At 50.2% G+C, this 20,154-nt stretch overlaps 1 long non-coding RNA gene across 1 annotated transcript in view; it reads left to right on the top strand.

Annotated features, from left to right (window-relative positions):
• Positions 1–3,113: 3,113 nt before the first annotated feature.
• The window catches only part of LOC149863269 (uncharacterized), a 22,677-nt gene continuing 5,636 nt past the window's right edge, over positions 3,114–20,154 (top strand). The window contains exon 1 of the long non-coding RNA XR_016442881.1: positions 3,114–3,186. This is a non-coding gene — a long non-coding RNA (uncharacterized LOC149863269). The remainder of the gene's footprint in view (positions 3,187–20,154) is intronic.

Below are 20,154 nucleotides of genomic sequence, written 5' to 3'. Positions count from 1 at the left end.
GTTGCACTAGATGGGACCTCCTGGGGTCCCTTCCAGCCTGAATTTTCTATGAGTCTGTGACCTCTGGAGGTCCCTTCCAGCCCTGCTTCTTTATGACCTGCTTTCTTGGTGCACCCACATCTCCCCTTGCAGCCCTCGCTGCCATGCTGAACCCCCCTGCATCTGTGTGCAGATCAGACAGCACTTCAGCGAAATTTCTCTCCCCTTACCAAAGAGGCACACAGGCAAAATCATGGCAGCAGGGGCCTCAACAGCCTTTGATTTCGGTGGTAGCAAGCAGCACTTTGACACCTTTGGGGAGTTAGTAAGTACATTGCAGGATGGAGCCAAGAGCCTGGGCACGGATCTGGCACATGGCAAATAATAAATGGAATATCTCCTCGTTACTGCAGCAACCTGGAAAACACAATGCAAACACTGCCGATCTCTGCAGAGTTGCTGAGACTGAGCAGACGTAGGCTTTTGAAATATTGAAATAAATATTAGAATGATGCTCCTGAACCGTAGAATAAATCTTTCCTTGTGCGGCCGTGAATGTCAGAAAGCCAGATGTTGTCTATTGGTAGTGAAACTTTTTCTAATCCTCTGAAATCTGCTGGATCCCATTCAGGGAACTGATTGTACCAAAGCTTAAAAAAATAGAAAAACCTGAAAACAAGAGCCGTATGCACAGCTCGGAGAGAAGGTTATACAATGTTTGATAGAAGATCGATCGCGCTTTGTCATCCAGGGGAATTTTCTTCCAAAATGCTGCGTGCCTGCTTTCTTCTGTTGGATGCACAGTCCGACCCCGATGCTCCTGTCCCTGGGAGCCTGATTTACAGAGTACTTGAATGCAAAGGAAAAGACCCCAACTGACTTCAAGGGTTTTGGACGAGACCCTCATGCTGGCACAGATCAAAAATACAGTGATACCAATGAAGGCAATGAAATGATGCTAGCTTATGGGAGAGGGGAATCCAAGTGGGCTGTTGTTGATCTAGCAAATGCCATGTTTCATGAGGATTTGGCACTAACGGGCATTAACCTTGACCGCCTGAGGTTATTTTATGTATCCAATGATTAAGTTGGCTTACATTTTGGAGTTTGTTCCGTTTTGATCTTTAATGTTGCATTTATTTTTTTTTCTGGAAATACTTTGTACATGTTTGTAGGCATTTTTAAAAGATGAATTGAGTGAATTAGACGTGTCTGAATCTGTACAATGAAAAGGCATTTCTGCGCAGCTTGGTGGACTTTTTCTTGTATTTACATGGAGAAAACATTTAAGGGCAAGGCTTCTTAGTGAGCAACAATCATTTTTTTTGTCCCTTGAGCTTTCCAATTGCTTAATTCATTCTTATAATATGATCACTATATTCCTGGAACTCAGCAACAATAAAAAATATATTTATTAAGGAATCAACTATTTCGAATGAAAAAAAACCAACCAAACCCCAGGGTATTTTAGTATTAAAAACAACCTTAAAGCTGGTAGTGCATGTATTAGTACTGCTATAGCAGCAGGCCAGATTTACTGCATCTTGGGAGAAAAGAGCTGAACACTATAAACAAGAACAGGCACAGTGCATATGTTTTTCTCCAATCTCAGGTTTTCAAAAGAGAAAAAAAACCACCTCCGGCTTCCTGCGGGGCTGATATCATGACGAGAAGTAAATGCACCCTCCAACGTGTCTTTCCTTTCCCTTGTTAACAGGCTGGGCTTTGCAGCAAGGCAGCCGTGGCTTCGTAAGGCAATACTAGGATAGGCAGCCAGCTGAGTGCCTTGAGAGCACCGCTTGGGTGTAGGGAACTGGAGATGAATATGCACTCCAGCAAGTTCACCACAATGATTGCAAAGAAGAAACTATAAACTAAGTCTTGGAGATCAAAAGTGTAATCATCGCTAAAAATACGCTCAGAACCAGACTGCCTATGGTCACAACCCAAGTGACCAGAGCTGGTAAAGGACCCTGTTATTGTGTTCTCCCCTCTCCAAATGACAGCAGCTATTAATTATTCTCACCGGCCTGTCTAAATTGCCCTGCACAGTCCTGCTGAGCTGTGACCCTTCCCTGGCCCAGGAAAGAGGCCAGCCGTAATGGTTCTCTGAATGTACTGGACACTGCAGTGCTAATGAGCCCCAGCTACTGGGAATTTTCCACCGGGACCATCTGCTTTTTGGTGTCATTTGTCTGGGTTTGGCAGGCAAGGTCAACAAGGAGAAGGACTGATCTGAACCTTCACCCAGACCTCGACCCAAAGCTCTGGGAGCTCAAAAACATTCATTAACATGTTCTCAATAATGGTCATGACTGTTTGCACTCAGCGAGGAGAGGAGCAGTCATAATCAAAGCAAGCCATTAACAAAATCCAGGACGTGAAGACCCCCAAGATGGGAAGAAATGCGGAGAGGGGTCTGCATCCCAGCCTGCAGCTGGCTCCGCACCGAGTAAAAGGACAAATGTAAGTCAGCTGAGTTCGTTATTAGACTAATGATCAAGACAGCTTGCATGGATCTAACCGGCCGAAAAGAATAAAAGCTGAGCTGGAAAGGTGACTAGTTGATTGCAGTAGATCCTAGGGGACCCAGCCAGGATTGGGACCTCACTGGGTTTATGAATCTGCCTAGGCAGCGAGAGACAGTCCCCGCCTTGAAGAGTGACTGAAGGAGCAGCATTAGCTCCATTTCAGAAACAGGAGACCGAGGTCCTGGGCAGTGATCTGATTTGCCTGGAGTCAGACAGAATCTAGAAATCTTTGCTCCCAACCCAGGGCTTTCGCCACTAAATGAACCTGTTGTAACAGATGGTTACAAGGCAATTGCAGTTGTGTTCCCTGCCATTTTTTGGACAACTTCTGGTCATGAATAGGTGCTATAAGACTTAAGCAAAGTGCCCCAAACTGTGCAGAAATTTGCCCACATTTTATGTGCACGTTTATCCGGTCATCACCGTTCCCAGACCCCAAGGCTTGTCACTGCAAATCATTGTGTCGCAGGGCAGCGGAGTGCCCTGCTCCTAAAGAAGGACAGGTGTGGGTTGCCAGGACAACCCCAGAGGTCAGCTGACCGGAAGGGGCAGGGCCTGGCCTTTATAAACAGCCTAGGCTGAGGCCAAGGGGCAGTTCCCCTCTGCAGCTGCGAAGGAGCGAGCTCTGCTGCGCGTAGGCAGAGGTGGGAGGCCTGATGACCGGAGCAGTTCATGGGTGAGCATACCAGGCAGAGGAGCCCTGGCAGGGGTGGAAATAATGATGAGCCAGAGGGCTTTGGGTTTACGTTTTAAGCCAGGAGGCTAGAGTTTGAGTTGGGGCCGATTTGGCCGATGGTTTTTGTTTGTCGTTACGCTGGAGGACCGGGAGAGGCTGTAGGGGTTGGAGGAGGCCTCAGGGGAGCGTGGGGGGTTCCTGGCACTGGAGAGGGTGCTGCATTTTGGGGGTTGCATAGACCCTGACCCCAGAGGGGCAGTGTCGTGCGGGTGAGTGACCCAAGAAGGTGGGTCTGGGGGCCAGGCACGGCTATGGCCACCTGAGCCCCAATCATGGGAATCGTGAGGCAAGGCCCCAGGAGGGGCGAGAGCATCACGGTGAGCCCCGGGGAGGGTGACCGTATAGCCCCAGGGAGGGCGACGGCATAGTATCGGGGTAAGCCCCAGGGAGGGCGCACATAGGCCCCAGTGCAGGCATGAGGAGAAGCCTGGAGAGGGTGAGAGACTGAGGAGAAGCCCCAGGGGGGGCATACGGGAACAAGGAGCCCCCCGGGAGGGGGCGAGAGCACTGAGAAGCCCCCGGGAGGAGGCGAGGGCTCGGAAGAGCGAGCGTAGCAAGGATAGTTAGACCTAACAACGTCCGGGACATCCGAGAGGCTTGGGCGTGGTATAAGGGGTGGTAGGAGCCACGCGTAGCCCTGTGGCGGGAGTACGCAGAACCAGCGGTAGATGGGGTACCGGTGGGAGTATGCCACGGGGTGCCGTGCTCAAGCGGGTAAAAGGCAGCCTTCCTTAAATACTTTCGCTATCAAAGTTGTGGCGGGCGAGATAACGAGGGTGCATGGACACCCACTTGCCACGGTAGGGGGCGCCAGGAGAGATCACGGCCGCTCCTGGGTCCCCGCCCTGTGACGCATTTATCTCATGGTGATGACCTGTAAGAAAATGTTGCTCTGGGTTGTTTTCAATATTCTGTTGAGGCTGATGACTTGGACTCCCTAAGTTAAGAGAGGCACTTGAGCAATGGGAACCAGCCCTTGTTCTTCATGATAATAAAGATATGGAGGGTTTTAAGCATCATTTGTGTGCTCTTATAACAGCTGAACATCTTGGGGCAGCAAAACACTGCATTTTATTTGGGACCGTAAAAGACTTTGAACATTTGACAGATTCCCTGAACGGCTTTCAAGATTAAGAGATGGAAAAGTGCTTAGAATAAGGGGGCAATTGTCTGGAGAGGTCCTGACCACACGTTTAGCATCAGGCACAGAGATCGCATGGCTTATAAACAGGAGCAGAACACGAGATCGGCTGTAGTGCTGCTTCTCCCTCCCTCTGTGTCTGCTGACAATAAAAGTAAATTTTATTGCTCTAAGAATTCCTGTGGCAATGCAAGGAGAAAGGAAAATAGGCATCTAGGAATAATATGGTGGACCAATTAGCAAAACTCAGGTTGCTGAGGAAGGAGACCCAAACCTTCTCCTTTTGGAAGTCCAAGACACAGAGTCCAGGCTCAGTTGATCTGCCAATAAAAGAAATTGCAAGGAGGGTATAAATAGCTGGTAGTGACTTAGGATTGCAAAAGCTCTCCTAGGTACCATTTTCTCCTATGCCTGAAGAAGGGTGCTTGCACCCCAAAGCTTGCAAATAAAGATTTTTGCAAAAAAAAAAAAAAAAAAAGTCTAGTGGGTCTAATAAAAGATATCACCTCTGCCACGAGTTCTGATTCCTGGTAGTGTCTTAGATATAGATGGTGCCTGTATGGAGGATACACATGCAGGGGCCAGAAAACACTGCAAGAACTTCATGAATATTCTCTGAATTCTCCTATGAAGAGAGGGATGCTGTTGAGTTTAACCTTAACAGCCCGCTCCTTGTCCAGCATGTGAAAAGAAAGTTGGTTATGCTCCAGGCTACCAACCCCACTGAGCCCCTGAGATCAGCAGAGATCACTAGGACCATGCAAGCACCCAGCAGAACCACGAGGCTTGCACATCAGCTGTGCCACACTTCCTTGATATAAAGAACTGCTGGAGACTGTAACAGAAAGGGGACCTCTCAACATACCAGGCAAAGATAGCAGGGAGCAATAAGGAAGTCCTGGTGGGTAGGTAGAGGAAGACAATAATTTCCCTTCCTATGCCTTTCTGCTTGGAAAAGTGTCCCTCAAAATGAAAAAGGATGATGACACTAGTCTAATTTTAATTTGTAAAAAAATAAAGATACGCGTCTTCCTTATTAAACTCAAGCTTAGCAGTTCAGCAAGGACAAGTGCAAAGTCCTGCACTTAGATTCACCCAAAGAACCTTGTCTGCCTAATATCTTTTATTAGACCAACTTAAATAGCTGGAAAAAATTTCTTAGCAAGTTTGTGTTTAAAAACCCGTCATTAGGCTAAGGAAGCATCTGTAGTTGGTGTGTGCTCTTCCTGGAGGGACTAAATAATAAAGAGGATAGAGGCTGGTATGCGTGCAAGAAAGGCAGTCAGTGAAGATGTAAGTTGAGTCTCTGGGTAAGAGACAGGCTGGTGGGGTGGGGAGGATGAATGTAGCAGGTAAATAGTAGGAAGGTACCTGGGGAGTCAGATGTCAAGCAGGTTATAATGTGTCATAAATCCAACATCTATACTTAGTGCATGGGTTTTTTTGTATCCAGGAGGTTAATGAAATGAAGTCCATGGGCTCGTCTGTGAAAAGTGTTTTGTAAGTTCCCTTTGGGGATTAGAATGGAGAGATCGGAGAGCGAGTGATTTGCTTGTGAGAAATGTGCCCACACCAGCAGCTGGGTATTCTTGTCTGTAATAGATTTGCAGTGTGTGTTCATTCTGGTGTGCAGTTGTTTGCTCTCTCCTACGTATTTTCCACCAGGGCATTTGGTGCATTGGATGAGAGAGATTACCTTTCTGGAGGTGTAACTGTAAGATCCAGGAATGGTGATGGTTCTGTCGTAGGATATAATGATTGTGGAGTGGTGGAGATGTGTTGGCAAGTTTTGTGTTTTCTTGTCATGGCATGGTCTGGATCCTTTTGGTGTGTTTGGGGCCTGAGGAAGTTTGCTTCTGGTGATTTGAGGTCCTGCACCTAGGATGGAGGAATCCCCTGCACCGGGGCAGGCTGGGGGGGCGGGCTGGGCAGCAGCTTTGCAGAAAAGGACCGGGGGGGACAGGGGGCAAGAAGCTGGACAGGAGCCGGCAGTGTGCCCTCGTTGCCAAGAAGGCGACCGGCATCCTGGGCTGCACTGGGAGGAGCGGTGCCGGCAGATCGAGGGCAGTGATTCCTCCCCTCTATTCAGCACTGGGGAGGCCACATCTGGAGTCCTGTGTCCAGCTGTGGGCCCCTCACTGCAGAAAGGATGTAGACAAGTTGCAGAGAGTCCAGTGGAGGGCAATGAAAATGGTTGTGGGCTGGGGACAGGACTGGTGAGGAGAGGCTGAGGGAAATGGGCTGATTGAGTCTGCAGAAAAGAAGACCGAGGGGGATTGAATAGCAACCTTTACCTCCCTGCAGGAGGGCTGCAAAGAGGCTGGAGCTGGACTGGTCTCAGTGGGGGCAGACGACAGGACAGGGAGCAATGGGCTCACATTGCAGCAAGGGAAATTTAAGTTGGATATTAGGAGGGTGGTGAAGGACTAGAACATTTTACCCAGAGAAGTTGGGGAATCTCTGTCCTTTAGAGGTTTTTTAAGACCTGTTTGGACAAAGCCTTGGCTGGGATGATATCGTTGGGGCCAGTCCTACTTTGAGCAGAGGGTTGGACTAGATGTGACCTCCTGAGATCCCTTCAACCCTCATAGGCTGGACTGAGAATCGCAGACAATCGCAACCAATTACTTGGTATGAGAGTCAGAGATGACTGCAGGAGGGAGTGGGGTCCAGGGAAAATCAGCCTGTACAAGGCCCCTTCAACACTGCGGGGGGCGGGGCCGCAGCTGCTCCTCCTGGCTTCCACCCGGCTCTCCAGGCCCCCGCAAAGTTTGGGAGCTGGGGTGGTTGCCCCTATTTGCCACCGCTGCAAAGGATGGCCCTGATGAGAGTGCAATGATTGATGGCAGTCTTGGGGTACAGCATGTCTGTCTGGATGTCGTCTTAAAAAAGACCCCCACAATGTGCTATGGTAGATAATCATGGAAATTATATTCCATTGAATGGAGTGGCTGAGGTTCCCAGGACAGGAAGAGATAACATCCCTGGCGTTCTTATAGTGTCCAGGCAGAGTGTTAGAAATCTTTTCCGTGGCTTAATGTAGTCCTTCACCTCTCTGTGACAGTGAAAACTTCAAATATTCAACACCTCTTAAAACAAAATGACACAGCCAAGGTCTTGCACACTAAGTCACCAAGAGAGCTGGGGAAAGTCCAGTCATGCTGACTCTCAATACCAGATGCATCTTTTCCTTCTACCTTATTGGCATACCAATATGCATAAGAATAGATTTTTATTTCTGCTTTGTCTCTTCAAATTGCAAACTCTGTATTGCAAGAACTGTCTTCTATGTTACTTCTACTTTAATCAATCCAATTTATTGGCATATCAGTAATGGCATTTAAACCCCAAACAAATGATACATCTGATGCTACATGGTAAATCTGAGAGTACAAATCAGTGAATTGGGATAAAATGGATCGCTGGGGTGTTGCAATCATTCCTAAACTGGGCCCTGTAAAATGAAAAGCTCAACCCTAACTGGGTCCTAAGGCTAGAAATAGACCAAATGAAGCAGATCTGGCTCTCCCAGCCTACCTGCTTCCCCAAAGCCACTGCCTGTCTCCCGCAAGGAGGTAAACCCTGTAATAAATGTATTCGGTTTTAAATGGGGTGTTGTTTAATTCGCAATAGTTCTGGAGGGAGATCTTGAGTCTGACAAGCGGTTTCTCCACTCTACAAAGGTGGAGAAGAACCAGAGCTTTAATGTTTCCAGATAGCATCTAGTTCTGCGGTGGGAGGCTACCTCTGTTCAACCACTTTTTTTGTTTGCTTGCTGCTTTTTTTTTTTTCATTTTGGGCACTTCAGACTGACTCCATATGTGCATTTATGTGCAACTGAACTATAAAGATCCTACTCCTTAGAAATGGTCTCCATGAACCCACCTCTATGGACCCACTTGTGGGCACTGACAGACATTCAGGCCCTTCTGCTCTAACTCACAGTGCTTTATGTGAAGTGCCATGAGTTAGAACATATCCTCCCAGAACATGGTTATCTGTTGAGATTGGGGGTGGGGGAGGGATAGAGCCTCCGTGGAGGAGCCCCTGTAGCAGAGAGGCTGCCCCTTTCTCCCAGCCCTGCCCCCACTCTCAGCTCTGGTGCTGTCTGCAGGAAGGGAGGGGGGAGAAAGGAGGGAGAGCAAGCCACGGGCTGGCGTTTGCTGTGCCTGAGCTGGAGAGAGGAGGCCTGGGGGGATCTAATGCACTTGCCCCCCTCCAGCTCAGGCCAGGCAAACCACAGTCTGGAGCTCCCTCCTCTCCCTTCTCCGCCCCCTCCCTTCCTGCAGATAGCACCAGGGCAGGGCTGGGCTGCATCAGCCCAACAACAGAAGTTCCCTAAGGCACTCCAAAGTGGAGCACCTCCATCTGATCCCTCATTAGATGAGGGTTAATTTATTGTGCAATTGGCCACTTTTAAAGTGCTTTGCAGCTGTGCATGTGTGTCATGGCAGGGCTGTAGAGTGCTTTCAGGGAGCTAATTGCATGACAAAGGTAACTTCTGTCTGTGCCTATGTCTAGCAATATTCACCACCTAGATGATCTATATTCCAAGCTATGACAGCCCAGAATACTAGAACTTGGTCTCCCTTGACCTAAGCCCCTTTTTTCTCATTTCCAGAACTCCTATTCCTCCATCACTCAACAACCTAAATAATACATGACAGTTCACATTAAGCCGACTCCCTGTGCCAGTGTTGGAGCCATTTGTCAACGTGCTGCAACTGCCTTTGTTCAGTGGGTTCTTAATGAGTTTCAGGAAGGGCCTTCTGGCCCATGGAAATCAATTTGGACACCTGTAAACACTCCTCAGCAAACTGCTACTTTAAAAATGGATTATTTTCCCTTTGTTGCACGGACCCTATCAGGCAGCCAGAATATCTGTGTCTGTCCCAGGTGGGCTTTGGAGCATATGTATTCCTATACAGTATCCCCAAACCTTGCTAAGAAAAGCATCTGCTATTCAGCACTGGGGAGGCCAGATCTGGAGTCTTGTGTCCAGTTGTGGCCCCCCACTACAAAAAGGATGTGGACAAGCTGGAGAGAGTCCAGCAGAGGGCAACTGAAATGGTTGTGGGGCTGGGGGACAGGACTGTTGAGGGGAGGCTGAGGGAACTGGGCTGATTGGACTGGAGAAGAGAAGACCAAGGGGGATTGAATAGCAGCCTTCACCTCCCTGCAGGGGGGCTGCAAAGAGGATGGAGCTGGGCTGGTCTCAGTGGGGGCAGATGACAGGACAAGGAGCAATGAGCTCAAGTTGCAGCAAGAGAAGTTGAGGTTGGATATTAGGAAAAACTCTCTCATTAGGAGGGTAGGGAAGCACTGGAGAAGGTACCCAGAGAGGTAGTGGAGTCTCCATCCTTGAAGATTTTGAATACCCAGCTGGCCAAACCCTATCTGGGATGATGTAGTTGGGGCTGGTCCTGCTTGGAGCAGGGGGTTGGACTAGATGTGACCTCCTGAGGTCCCTTCGACCATCATTTTCTATAATTCTTCATAGTTTCATAGTTTCTAGGGTCGGAAGGGACCTGAACAGATCATCAAGTCCGACCCCCTGCCATGGCACGAAAGAGTACTGGGGTCAAATGACCCTGGCAAGGTGATTGTCAATCCTTGTCTTAAAGCCCCCCAGGGTAGGAGCCAGCACCACTTCTCTTGGAAGCTGGTCCCAGATCCTAGCCGCCCTGACCGTGAAGTTGTGCTTCCTGATGTCTAGTCTGAATCTCTCCTCTGCCAGCTTGTGACCGCTATTTCTGGTCAATCCTGGCAGTGCTTGGGGGAACAGGGACTCCCCCAGTGCCTGCTGATCCCCTTGGACTAGTTTGTAACAGGCCACTAGATCCCCCTCAGCCTTCTCTTGTGGAGGCTGAACAGGTTCAGGTCCCGTCACCCCTCCTCATAGGGTCTGCCCTGCTGCCCCCGACCATGCGAGTGGCCTCCTCTGGACCCTCTCCATGCTGTCCACATCCCTCCTGAAGTGCGGCGCCCAGAACTGGATGCAGTCCTCCAGCTGCGGCCTGACCAGTGCCGCATAGAGGGGGAAGATCACCTCCCTGGACCTGCTCGAGATGCATCTGTGGATGCAGGACAAGGTGCGGTCGGCCTTCCTGACCGCGTCCCCACACTGTCAGCCCATGTTCATCTTGGCATCAGTGATGACTCCAAGATCCTTTTCTGCCTCTGCCCTGATGAGAAGGGAGTCCCCAGCCTGTAGGTATGATGCTGGCTCTTCCTCCCCAGGTGCAGCACCTTGCACTTGTCGGTGTTGAATCCCATCCTGTTCTCATCCGCCCACCCTGTAATCTGTCTAGGTCTGATTGCAGCCTATTCCTCCCTTCTAGCGTGCCCACATCCCGCCCCCCGCCCCACATCTTAGTATCATCAACAAATTTGAACAGGTGCTTTTCACCCCTTTGTCCAAGTCGCTGATGAGGATGTTGACCGGTGCGGGCCCGAGGACCGAGCCCTGGGGGACCCCACTGCCCACATCCCTCCAGGTCGAACATGACCTGTCACCACCGCTCTCTGGGTGCGGCCCTCCAGCCAGTTGGGACACATCTGACTGTGCGGGTGTCGACACCGCAGCCCCCCAGTTTCTCAATGAGAACGGGGTAAGAGACAGTGTCGAAGGCCTCCCGAAAGTCCAGGAAGACGATGTCCACTGCTACCCCTGCATCTAAGGATTTGGTGACCTGGTCGTAGAAGGCACCAGGTTGGTCTGGCAGGACCTGCCACTAATGACCCCGTGCTGGTTGCCCCTGAGCATCATCTCCCCCCGGCCCCTCATGGACATGTGCCAGGATAACTCTCTCAAAAAGCTTCCCCAGGATTGAGGTAAGACTAACTGGCCTGTAGCTCCCCGGGTCCTCCTTCCTCCCCTCGTTGAAGATGGGAACCACGTTGGCCTCTTCCAGTCCTCCGGCCCCACACCAGAGCCCACGAGTGCTCGTACAGCCGTGCCGGGGGTCCCGCAATGACCGCAGCCAGTTCCCTCAGCACTCGGGGGTGGAGATCATCCGGACCCGCTGATTTGAACACGTCCAGTCCCGCCAGACCCTCCCTGACTAGGTCCGCCCTGACCCTGGGCCTGGGTGCGCCTCCCCTGGGGCCTGAGGGGGGCCTGGTGGGGGGCTGATCTGGTCCCTGCTCAGGAAAATGGAGGCAAAGAAGTTGTTAAATATGTTGGCTTTGTTGTCTGGTGTGACGACCAGGGTTTCCTAGCGTGTCTTGCAGGGGCCCCACATTTACCTGGTACCTTCTTTTTGCCCCCTGTGTATTTAAAAAAAGGACCTCTTGTTGTCCTTGTTCCAGGTCGCTCGTCCCAGTCCCATCTCCGCCTTGGCCTCCCTGACCGCCCCCCGCATCCCCAAGCAACCACAGTGTAGTCATCCCTGGGGATGGCCCCTCCTTTCCGTTGGGTGTACGCCTCTGTTTTAGCTAGGAGACATTCCCGGATGCTTTTGGTGAGCCACGGGGGCTTGTGTGCCCTCTTGCTCCCTTTGATTCATGTTGGGATTACCTCCCTTTGGGCTTGGAGGATCGTCTCCTTGAGGAGCGACCACTCTCCTTGGACACCCGGCTCCCCTCCCCTCCGGGTCAGTGCTTCCCCGCCTAGTCTCCTGAGCTCACTGAAGTCCGCCCTCCTGAAATCTAGGGCTGCTGCCTGGCTGTGAGTCTATTGTACAGGGTACGCTATAAACACCTACACAGAGCAGGGTAAAGCATGAGAGAATGAACTACTGCATTAGCCCATGCTCTGACAGCACCGTGCCCTGACTTTTCTATTAACTTCAGCTACCAGTGAAGATGTGAGGGGTCCTAAAGAGTTAAGGAATATCCCAGGACTCTAAAAGGCATGGGAGACTGGCAGTTGGATAGAGCAGAGTGTGTTGTGTGTGCTGGTTTGCATCCCTCACACTTCATTAGAGACCAAAGGTGAAACACTGCATCATGAACATCAGTGGCAGAACTCCCATTGACGTCAGGCTAGCCAGGATCTGCTCCAAGCATTGGTGCCCCATGATAACGATTTAGTAAACATCCATGTGGTTCTCAGTTACCTTTGGAGCACACAGGTGTGCTCCAAGCAAAAGCCACCGACACATCTGGCAGCACGTAACCCCTTGTTGGCTGATAATTAGAGGGCAAAGAAGGACTGGAGTACCCACTTGTTCCTTGCATGGACAAAAACTAGCAGGGTATGGAGAAGCTTGCACTGCTGCTGTCTTTTTGTGGGTGGGAGTCACCAGAGCTATCACCCGAACACAAGTCATAAACCTCTGTGAATTCCTAAGCTTGACTGCCCTACAAAGGCCACTATAAGGAAGAGTCTTCTAGCCTTTGAAAATCAATTTGGAGGATGATCTGGAGGGTCAAACTGGACAATCACCTTGCTGGGGTCACCTGAACCCAGTTGTCTTTCCTGGCTAGTGCAGGGGGGCTGGACTCAGTGATCTTCCAAGGTCCCTCCCAGCCCCTAACATCTATGAATCTATAATAAGCCATTGAGCTGGACATGAGAGAATTATAGACGATGAGGGTTGAAGGGACCTCAGGGGGTTGCATCTAATCCACCCCCTGCTCCGAGCAGGACCAGCCCCAACTACATCATCCCAGCCAAGGCTTGGTCTACCCAGGCCTTAAAAACTTCCAAGGATGGAGACTGTACCACCTCTCTGGGTAACCTGTCCCAATGCTTTACTCCCCTCCTGGTGAGCAAATTCTTCCTAATATCCAACCTCAACTTCCCTTGCTGCAGCTTGAGCCCATTGCTCCTTCTGTCGTCTGTCCCTACTGAGACCAGCCCAGCTCCAGCCTCTTTGCAGCCCCCTTGCAGGGAGGTGAAGGCCGCTACTCAATCCCCCTCGGTCTTCTCTTTTTTTCTCCAGACTAAATCAGCCTATTTCCCTCAGCCTCTCCTCACCAGTCCTGTCCCCTAGCCCACAACCATTTTCATTGCCCTCCACTGGACTCTCTCCAACCTGTCCACAGCCTTTCTGCAGTGTGGGATCCACAGCTGGACACAGGACTCCAGATGTGGCCTCCCCAGTGCTGAACAGAGGGGAGGAATCACTGCCCTGGATCTGCTGGCAACGCTCCTCCCAATGCAGCCCAGGATGCCATTAGCCTTCTTGGCACCAAAGGCACGCTGCTGGCTCCTGCCCAGCTTCTTGTCCCTTGTCACCCCCATGTCCTTTTTTGCAGACCACCATTGCAGATGGCACTAAGTGGGGACAACAGAGTTTGGAGATAAAAAAACCAGGTTGTGGACCATGTAGCTCCCTGAACTTTATAGGCTGGAGAAAATAGAAAATGACAATTTCCACAGCCTTCTCCCCTATGAAAGTTCCCATGTTCAAGAGCCCCTTTCTCTCCCACCACACCTAGGCTTGCCCTGATATTGCCTTCATTGATAAGGTGTCTGAACAAGGGAGAGGGATTGGGGCGCTCATCCCGGAGGCAGTGGAGTTTAAAGACTTGAACCCAGCATCTAAGCTGTGCAGTGCTGGTATTTTCCATTTGCTTCCCTAAGGGGCACTTAGCCAAGCAAGTCAAGTCAAGAACTCCCTGGGGTTTTGGCCAGCCAGCAAAATATTGTGCCCAAATATCCACATTTTTACTGTTCTTGGTGCCTCTTTTTGTCAGCCCAACAAAAGCACTGGCATCGAAATCAAATTGTTTTGCCCACATTCCCCTTCTCTCTGTGCTGAGTAACACTATGTCGCTTTTGGAAATAGGATTTGAGATCTTTAACCCCTTAGGTGATTTTGAAAGTTGTACCCAACATCATTCAGTGCCTTAGTTTCCCTATCTAGAAAAGAGAGATAACAAAGTTACTCTATTTTTGTAGAGAGCTTTGGGATCTAACCTCTGGATCAAAAATGACATGTGCATTGTAAGGGTTATTCATATAACTGCCCCCCAAAGTACGCACTCTATTACTGAGTCTAACTGTAGTGACAGAAATCAGTGTGTGCAAATGGCATTGTGTGCTCATCAACTGAGCTTGTAATAAACCATCTGTGCACAGTTCACAGGCTCCGGCACCATGATTCATTAGAGCTGGATGGAAACAAAGCCTTAATTTTCCAGTGAGATTAGAATAGAAGGATTGCAGGTGCCTTGCTTATTAAAAGACCATTATGCTCTCTGCTAATGAAACTGGATTAAGCATATTACAATGGGCTGCCGGAGCACAGAGGAAATGCCAGCAGTCATTTTCAACTACTGGCGCCTCTCCATTAGGGAGCAGGCAGCCTGGAGCTGCAGCAGCAGGGCAAAGTATAGGGCTGGGTATTTAACTGTTTACTGCAGAGAGGGTGCATCTACATGTGCATTTACACCAGCTTAAATTTACTGCTCAGTAAATTACTGGGCAGTAAGCAGGAATTGGCTGGTGTCTGCCCATGCAGGCATGAAAGCACATTAACACTGTGTGTGAACTGACTTGGACTAAAGTTAGTCCCAAGTCAGTCTCAGTCCACACACACAGTGTTACTGCGCAGTAAGGCATCTACATGGACATTACTGTGCAGTAACTAATTGGGCATAAATTTGATGCAGGTATGAAATTTATGTTCAGGTCAGCCTAAGTCACCATATTTGCTGTGCAGTATGGGTGCACACATGTAGATGCGTGCCTGTACTGCACAGTAATTTGAGTCACTGCGCAGTCAATGTGCACGTGTAGATGCGCCCAGAGTGGATTTACAATGGGCAGTCTCTGCCAAGGATCCTCCTGCATCTAGCAGCCCACAGGGATAACATGGTTAAGGCACACCAGTTTCTGCAACCACCAGCATGCAAAGGTGTCACATGCAGCCACCTTGGCTCTCCCTTCCATGTGCCCAGGAAGAGGAGCAGGACAAGGGCCAAGTCTAGAGCGGGACTGGTACTCACCCTTCTGGAGCTAGAGCAAGACACCACTCCAACCACTCTGCCATCACATCCCCCAGCCTGAGGGCCACATTGGGCCCCCAGAGCCATGCCATGTCCACAGGGATCCCCACAGGTCCAAAAATGTGGCAGAGGGAGAGTGGTGGCAGCAACCCTGAATGGCACACTAGTTTGGCTTGTAGAGGTGGCCCCAGCGCCTGACCCAGGCACACAGGGGCCAAGCGGAAGCAGTGTGGGGCCCTGTCCTGGCAGGGACTTGAGGGAGGCAGTGCAAGGCCCTGATCCAGCCTGCACCTCTCATCAGGCCCAGAACACCAAAAGGCTGAGCCTTGATTTTTGTCATTTATGCCTGTGCAAAATGAGAACTGGAGCAGGGTGTGATGCAACCAGATCTTTGCAAACCCAAGCGGAGTGGAGATCAAGCACTGCCTTTCTGGTTGGCACGTGTCCAAAGTGCATTGAGCATGGGTGTCCATGATGAGTAAGGTGGGAAAAACCAGGCGCACCAAACACATCCCCTTCAGAAACCTGATACAGACCAGCGCGTCGCACCTGCCCCTCAGTTTTTTAACCCCCGCGTCACAACGGACACTGATAAAGCCCCGCGGGCGGGCTCCCGAGAGCTCTCCGAAGACGGAGGAGCAATGAAAGCCGTATTTGAGTCATGCATACACGCACCCTTCAACGAAGAATTGCAGAGCGGTTCCAGCCCTGGATTTTCCCTTCCAAAGTTATAGTCCGAGACCCTGTTAGAAAAATATACAGAGGAACCAAGCTCTGTACGCATGGGTGATGCCAAGAATATGCCTTTACCGTGCACGTCCTGCAAAGTAATTGAAAACTCAGCGTCGCTCTGTGCTTCGCGCTGCCACACAAGGGTGCACTGTGTTTTGGGCATTATTGCCCACGGCCCATTATCTGGTGCATGGCAAAATCCCATGTTCTGAGCTTGCAACAACAAGGGGGCACTTGAACCTGAACTTCTGTCCAGCCTGCCTGGTGGCAACAAAGTCTCTGTGGCCTCATCACCCCTCTTCATTATTTCTGGGGCGCTAGATTCACAAAGCAACTTGAATCCCAAGTGGCATGAGCTGGGGGTTGCGGGAGGGGTGGAGTGAATTCTTCCTGGAGAATAAGAACCAGAAGAACAGACGAATCTCAGAAATAGGAACGGGTGTTTTTTATGCCTGCCATCAAGGTGGTTCTCAGCCCTGAGACTTTCTTAGGAGCTATTGTGAGACGTTAAAAACCGAGTAATGGTGATTGAAAAGGACCGCCAGTCGCCACTGTTTTGCATGAGTGCTTAGTACAGTCCACGGTGGATGCTCCTGAAGTCAGTACGGCGCTGGATACAAAGCCTTGCCTGAATTAGGATTGCTATTTCCAGATGAGACTGAATTTAAAACACTTGCTCACTGGCTTTTTTTTCAGTAGCACTGGATACAGCAGTCACCTCTGTTTTCTCTCCAATGTCCCTTTCTTGGAGGCCCAAGTTTGAGCAAAACCACATGAACCTATTAAGGGCTAGATGTGCTCTCTCAGGCAGGCAGAGAGCTAGTGTCACACTAACCAGTTTCACAAAGAGGTAGTGGCAATCAAGACTCGTAGTAGAGATGATATCTTTTATTAGACCAACAAGATTTTTGCAAAAAAAAAAAAAAAATTAATTATCTTGCTGGTCTAATAAAAGATATAATCTCTATTGCCTTTTCCTCTAGACCAATATGGCTCCAACCTGGATACCTGGCAAAGAGGTAGTGTCACTGTATGAGCCAGTGTCACACCCATGGCTTCTCAGTAGCACGTGCTTTTTCCTGTCTCTGACTATCCAGCAGTTTACATTGGACCCAGAACCGAAGAAACCTGAACCGTGGGAAATCTCAAACCCAGGTCCAACCATCGCAGCTTGCCGTCCCACTAAAATGGGCTGCGCCAAAAGCACAGATCAGACCTGCCGTGGGATGCTGGAGTGGATTCCAGTTCAGATCCACGCCTGAACTCGTGGCAAGTGTCCGTCTTTCCGGAGGGATCTCCCCAGATCACTTTCCCTCCTCATTATTTTGTCTCAACTCCCAGCGATACCAAGGAGAAGAGGAATGGTGTTGGCAAGGCAGGCAGTGACAGACAGCAATATGTGGTTTAGGGGGCACTGGCTAACGTGTGTGGAGGAGATTTCCCCTGCTGGGAAATTTAAGGATCTGGGGCTATCCCTTCTCCCAGCATGGAGAGGCTTGAAGCTCCAGATCCACCTACCAGGTGTGTTTTGCCAGCCCTAACTTCACATGAAAGATTTGAAAAGCACTTATTGCTCTCCTAAAATCCCCTCTTAGAAACAGGCCGTGCACGCCTGCAACACGAACGTGTAGGGACTTCAGTATAAGTCAGCTCCACGCTGCAAAAGCAGAGCTCGTGTTTCTGGACAAGCACCTTTTGCACCACGAGATGGAGCTCACATGACAGGGAAAGCCCAGATGCCTTAACATCAGCTGAGGAGCATTTCTATATCAGACACATATCGGAAACTATGACCACAAGACGACCTAGATGCCTATAGTGAGGAGCCCAGCTCCAAACATTAAATCTGAGAAATCTCTAACTCAGCGGCTGCCTCGAGTTTTCAGCATCAAGGGTCTTCAGAGCCGGATATTGTGCCTCTGCTTGTCCTGAAATGCCTTGTTTTCGCATGGGCCGCACACTACAGCGCCCAGTTCACACCTAAACCCCACCGGATACTCCCCACTAGCCCCGGATGTGGGCACAGGCATGGGTGAACCAGGCGGCCACCCAGGGCCTGGACAGAAAGGGGGCCTGAAAATGAAAAAAAAAAATTACAATTGCAAAAAAAAAAATGTTAATATTGCACATAGATGGGACTGGTATTGTTCTCAATTGGGAACGAAGTATTTCAAGACATCGATACCACAGAATAAAAACTTTTGCAATGAAAAAATCATTATGTCTAGTGAAGGGGGGGCTGATAGTCGAAGTTCATCTGGGGCTGCCAGGAGTCTAGGTACGCACTGCTCTCCACCTCCTGTCTTGCTGGTGTTCCCCTTCACCTGGCAGATTTAAGCCTTCGCTGAGCCACAGAAAGTGCATGCAAGTAAGCATGACTCTAGCTTGAGATCCTGAAATCTGCTGAGCAGAAAGGGGAATTAAAGCTTGATCTCCTGCACCTGATGTGACTTCTCTGCTCAGGGGGCCATGGTCTGCCAGCCAGCTGTGGAAGGAAAAGGGGTGACCCCATTTGGTTTGGCTTAGGAGAGGAGAGGATTGAGGGCAGTGGGTGCCCTGTGAAAGGAGATGTCTCCCTGGGGTAAGACTGAGAGGTAGGTGTTTGCAGCTCAGCGTGCTGGCTTTTGTGTGTCTCTTTCTGGAGCACTTAATTGATCCCCTGCCTTGTGTAGGGGTTTGGACTAGATGGGACCTCTGGAGGTCCCTTCCAGCTCCATTTCTCTATACCACTCTACGACTCTCCTTTTACTGGAGAAGAAGAGAAGTTTTTCACTTGCCTTCAGTGCTCAGCGACCCTCCCAAAGCCAGTGATGCTCAGGTACCAGGGCAGGCGAGTTGCTCTTACATGAAGCACTGCAAAACAGGCAGGCATCCCCTTTTTTGTTCTGCACCGGCTGAAATGATCTCAGTTGCAGGGGTCCCATGGAAAACATTCAGCAATAATCCGACCTTGAGTTTATTAAGTCCCAGTACTCAACATCCTGCTGAATCAACTTAATACTGAGTAGCTTTGAAAGCAGAGAACTGGATTACCTGCCTCTTCCCCCCACTATACCTGACATGCTGAGCTCTAACGGTGATTTTTTGTGGCATTTCGTAGCATGTATCTGCACAATATGCACCGTGTACAAGTGCCCTCATCTAATAATGGACTTCCCTCATTATTAGAAATAGGGGAGAACAGACTGTTTGTGATCTTTTCCCTGTCAGGTGGGGGGTGGTATACCCTCGATTGCACTGCGTTTCCATTATCGCCAGATTTGGTTATTACCAGAGATGGATGTTTCCCACCTGATTCTGTGTCATTAGCTTGCTCCGTATGAATGGTGGTAACCTTGCAAGAGAAGGCAGGAGATGTAGGATGTCCATGTGACTGAGGTGCATGGGGAAAAGAGGGGAGACACCTTGCAGAAAGCTGAGGTGGATGGAAAAGAAGCTGCAGTGGCCCTCAGAGGGAGAGAGCTGGGGCTCCTGCCTTGAGCCTGGGCACGCAGGTGCCATGCAGGGGGCAGGGGACCACTGCGCAGGGTCCCCTCTCGGCTTGGCAGTGGCCAAAGCGTCTTCGCTAATGAATGGGGCCCTTAGACTGGGCGAGCGATATGTTTGTTCCCTTCCTGCACATATTCAGTGGTGCAGGTTTTTCCCCAGCCCTTGGGCGGCTTTCATTTGTGATGCCTCATCATCATTCTGCTCTCCTTTCCCCCCTTTTCTTCCCTTCCCATTTGTGAGCCACCCCCAGGGCTTGGCATCCCTCCAGACCCAAGGAACTCGAGGAGAGATTTTTTCCCGGGTTTTCCCTCCCTTCTTTTCCTCTCTATTCAGCCACAGCTTGTGGACAAAATAAACCCTGGCACTCGGTCGTGGTCCTCCACCCCCCCTCCCCATCCAGGAATTTGGAGGGGGGATTAAACTCATCTCAGGCACTGACTCTCTCCTTCATCCATGCCCCAGTGCTGTTCTGGACTGCTGCCTTGCAGGGAGATGGCATGAAAGTGCAATACACCCGTCACATGTTACTGCGGGCCCTTGCTATGCACACGCAGCCTCCAGGGCTAGGTACAGGGGGATGCTTGTGTATTGGGCCGTGGCAACATATTCATCACCTCTGAGCCACCACCTCATTTAGAGAACAAAAA

Source organism: Crocodylus siamensis, chromosome 6, assembly GCF_052110815.1.
Source record: "Crocodylus siamensis isolate JL-2025a chromosome 6, ASM5211081v1, whole genome shotgun sequence".
NCBI classification, from domain to species: domain Eukaryota; kingdom Metazoa; phylum Chordata; order Crocodylia; family Crocodylidae; genus Crocodylus; species Crocodylus siamensis.
The sequence above is the reverse complement of the archived record's forward strand: the minus strand, read 5'-3'. Positions and strand labels throughout refer to the sequence as shown.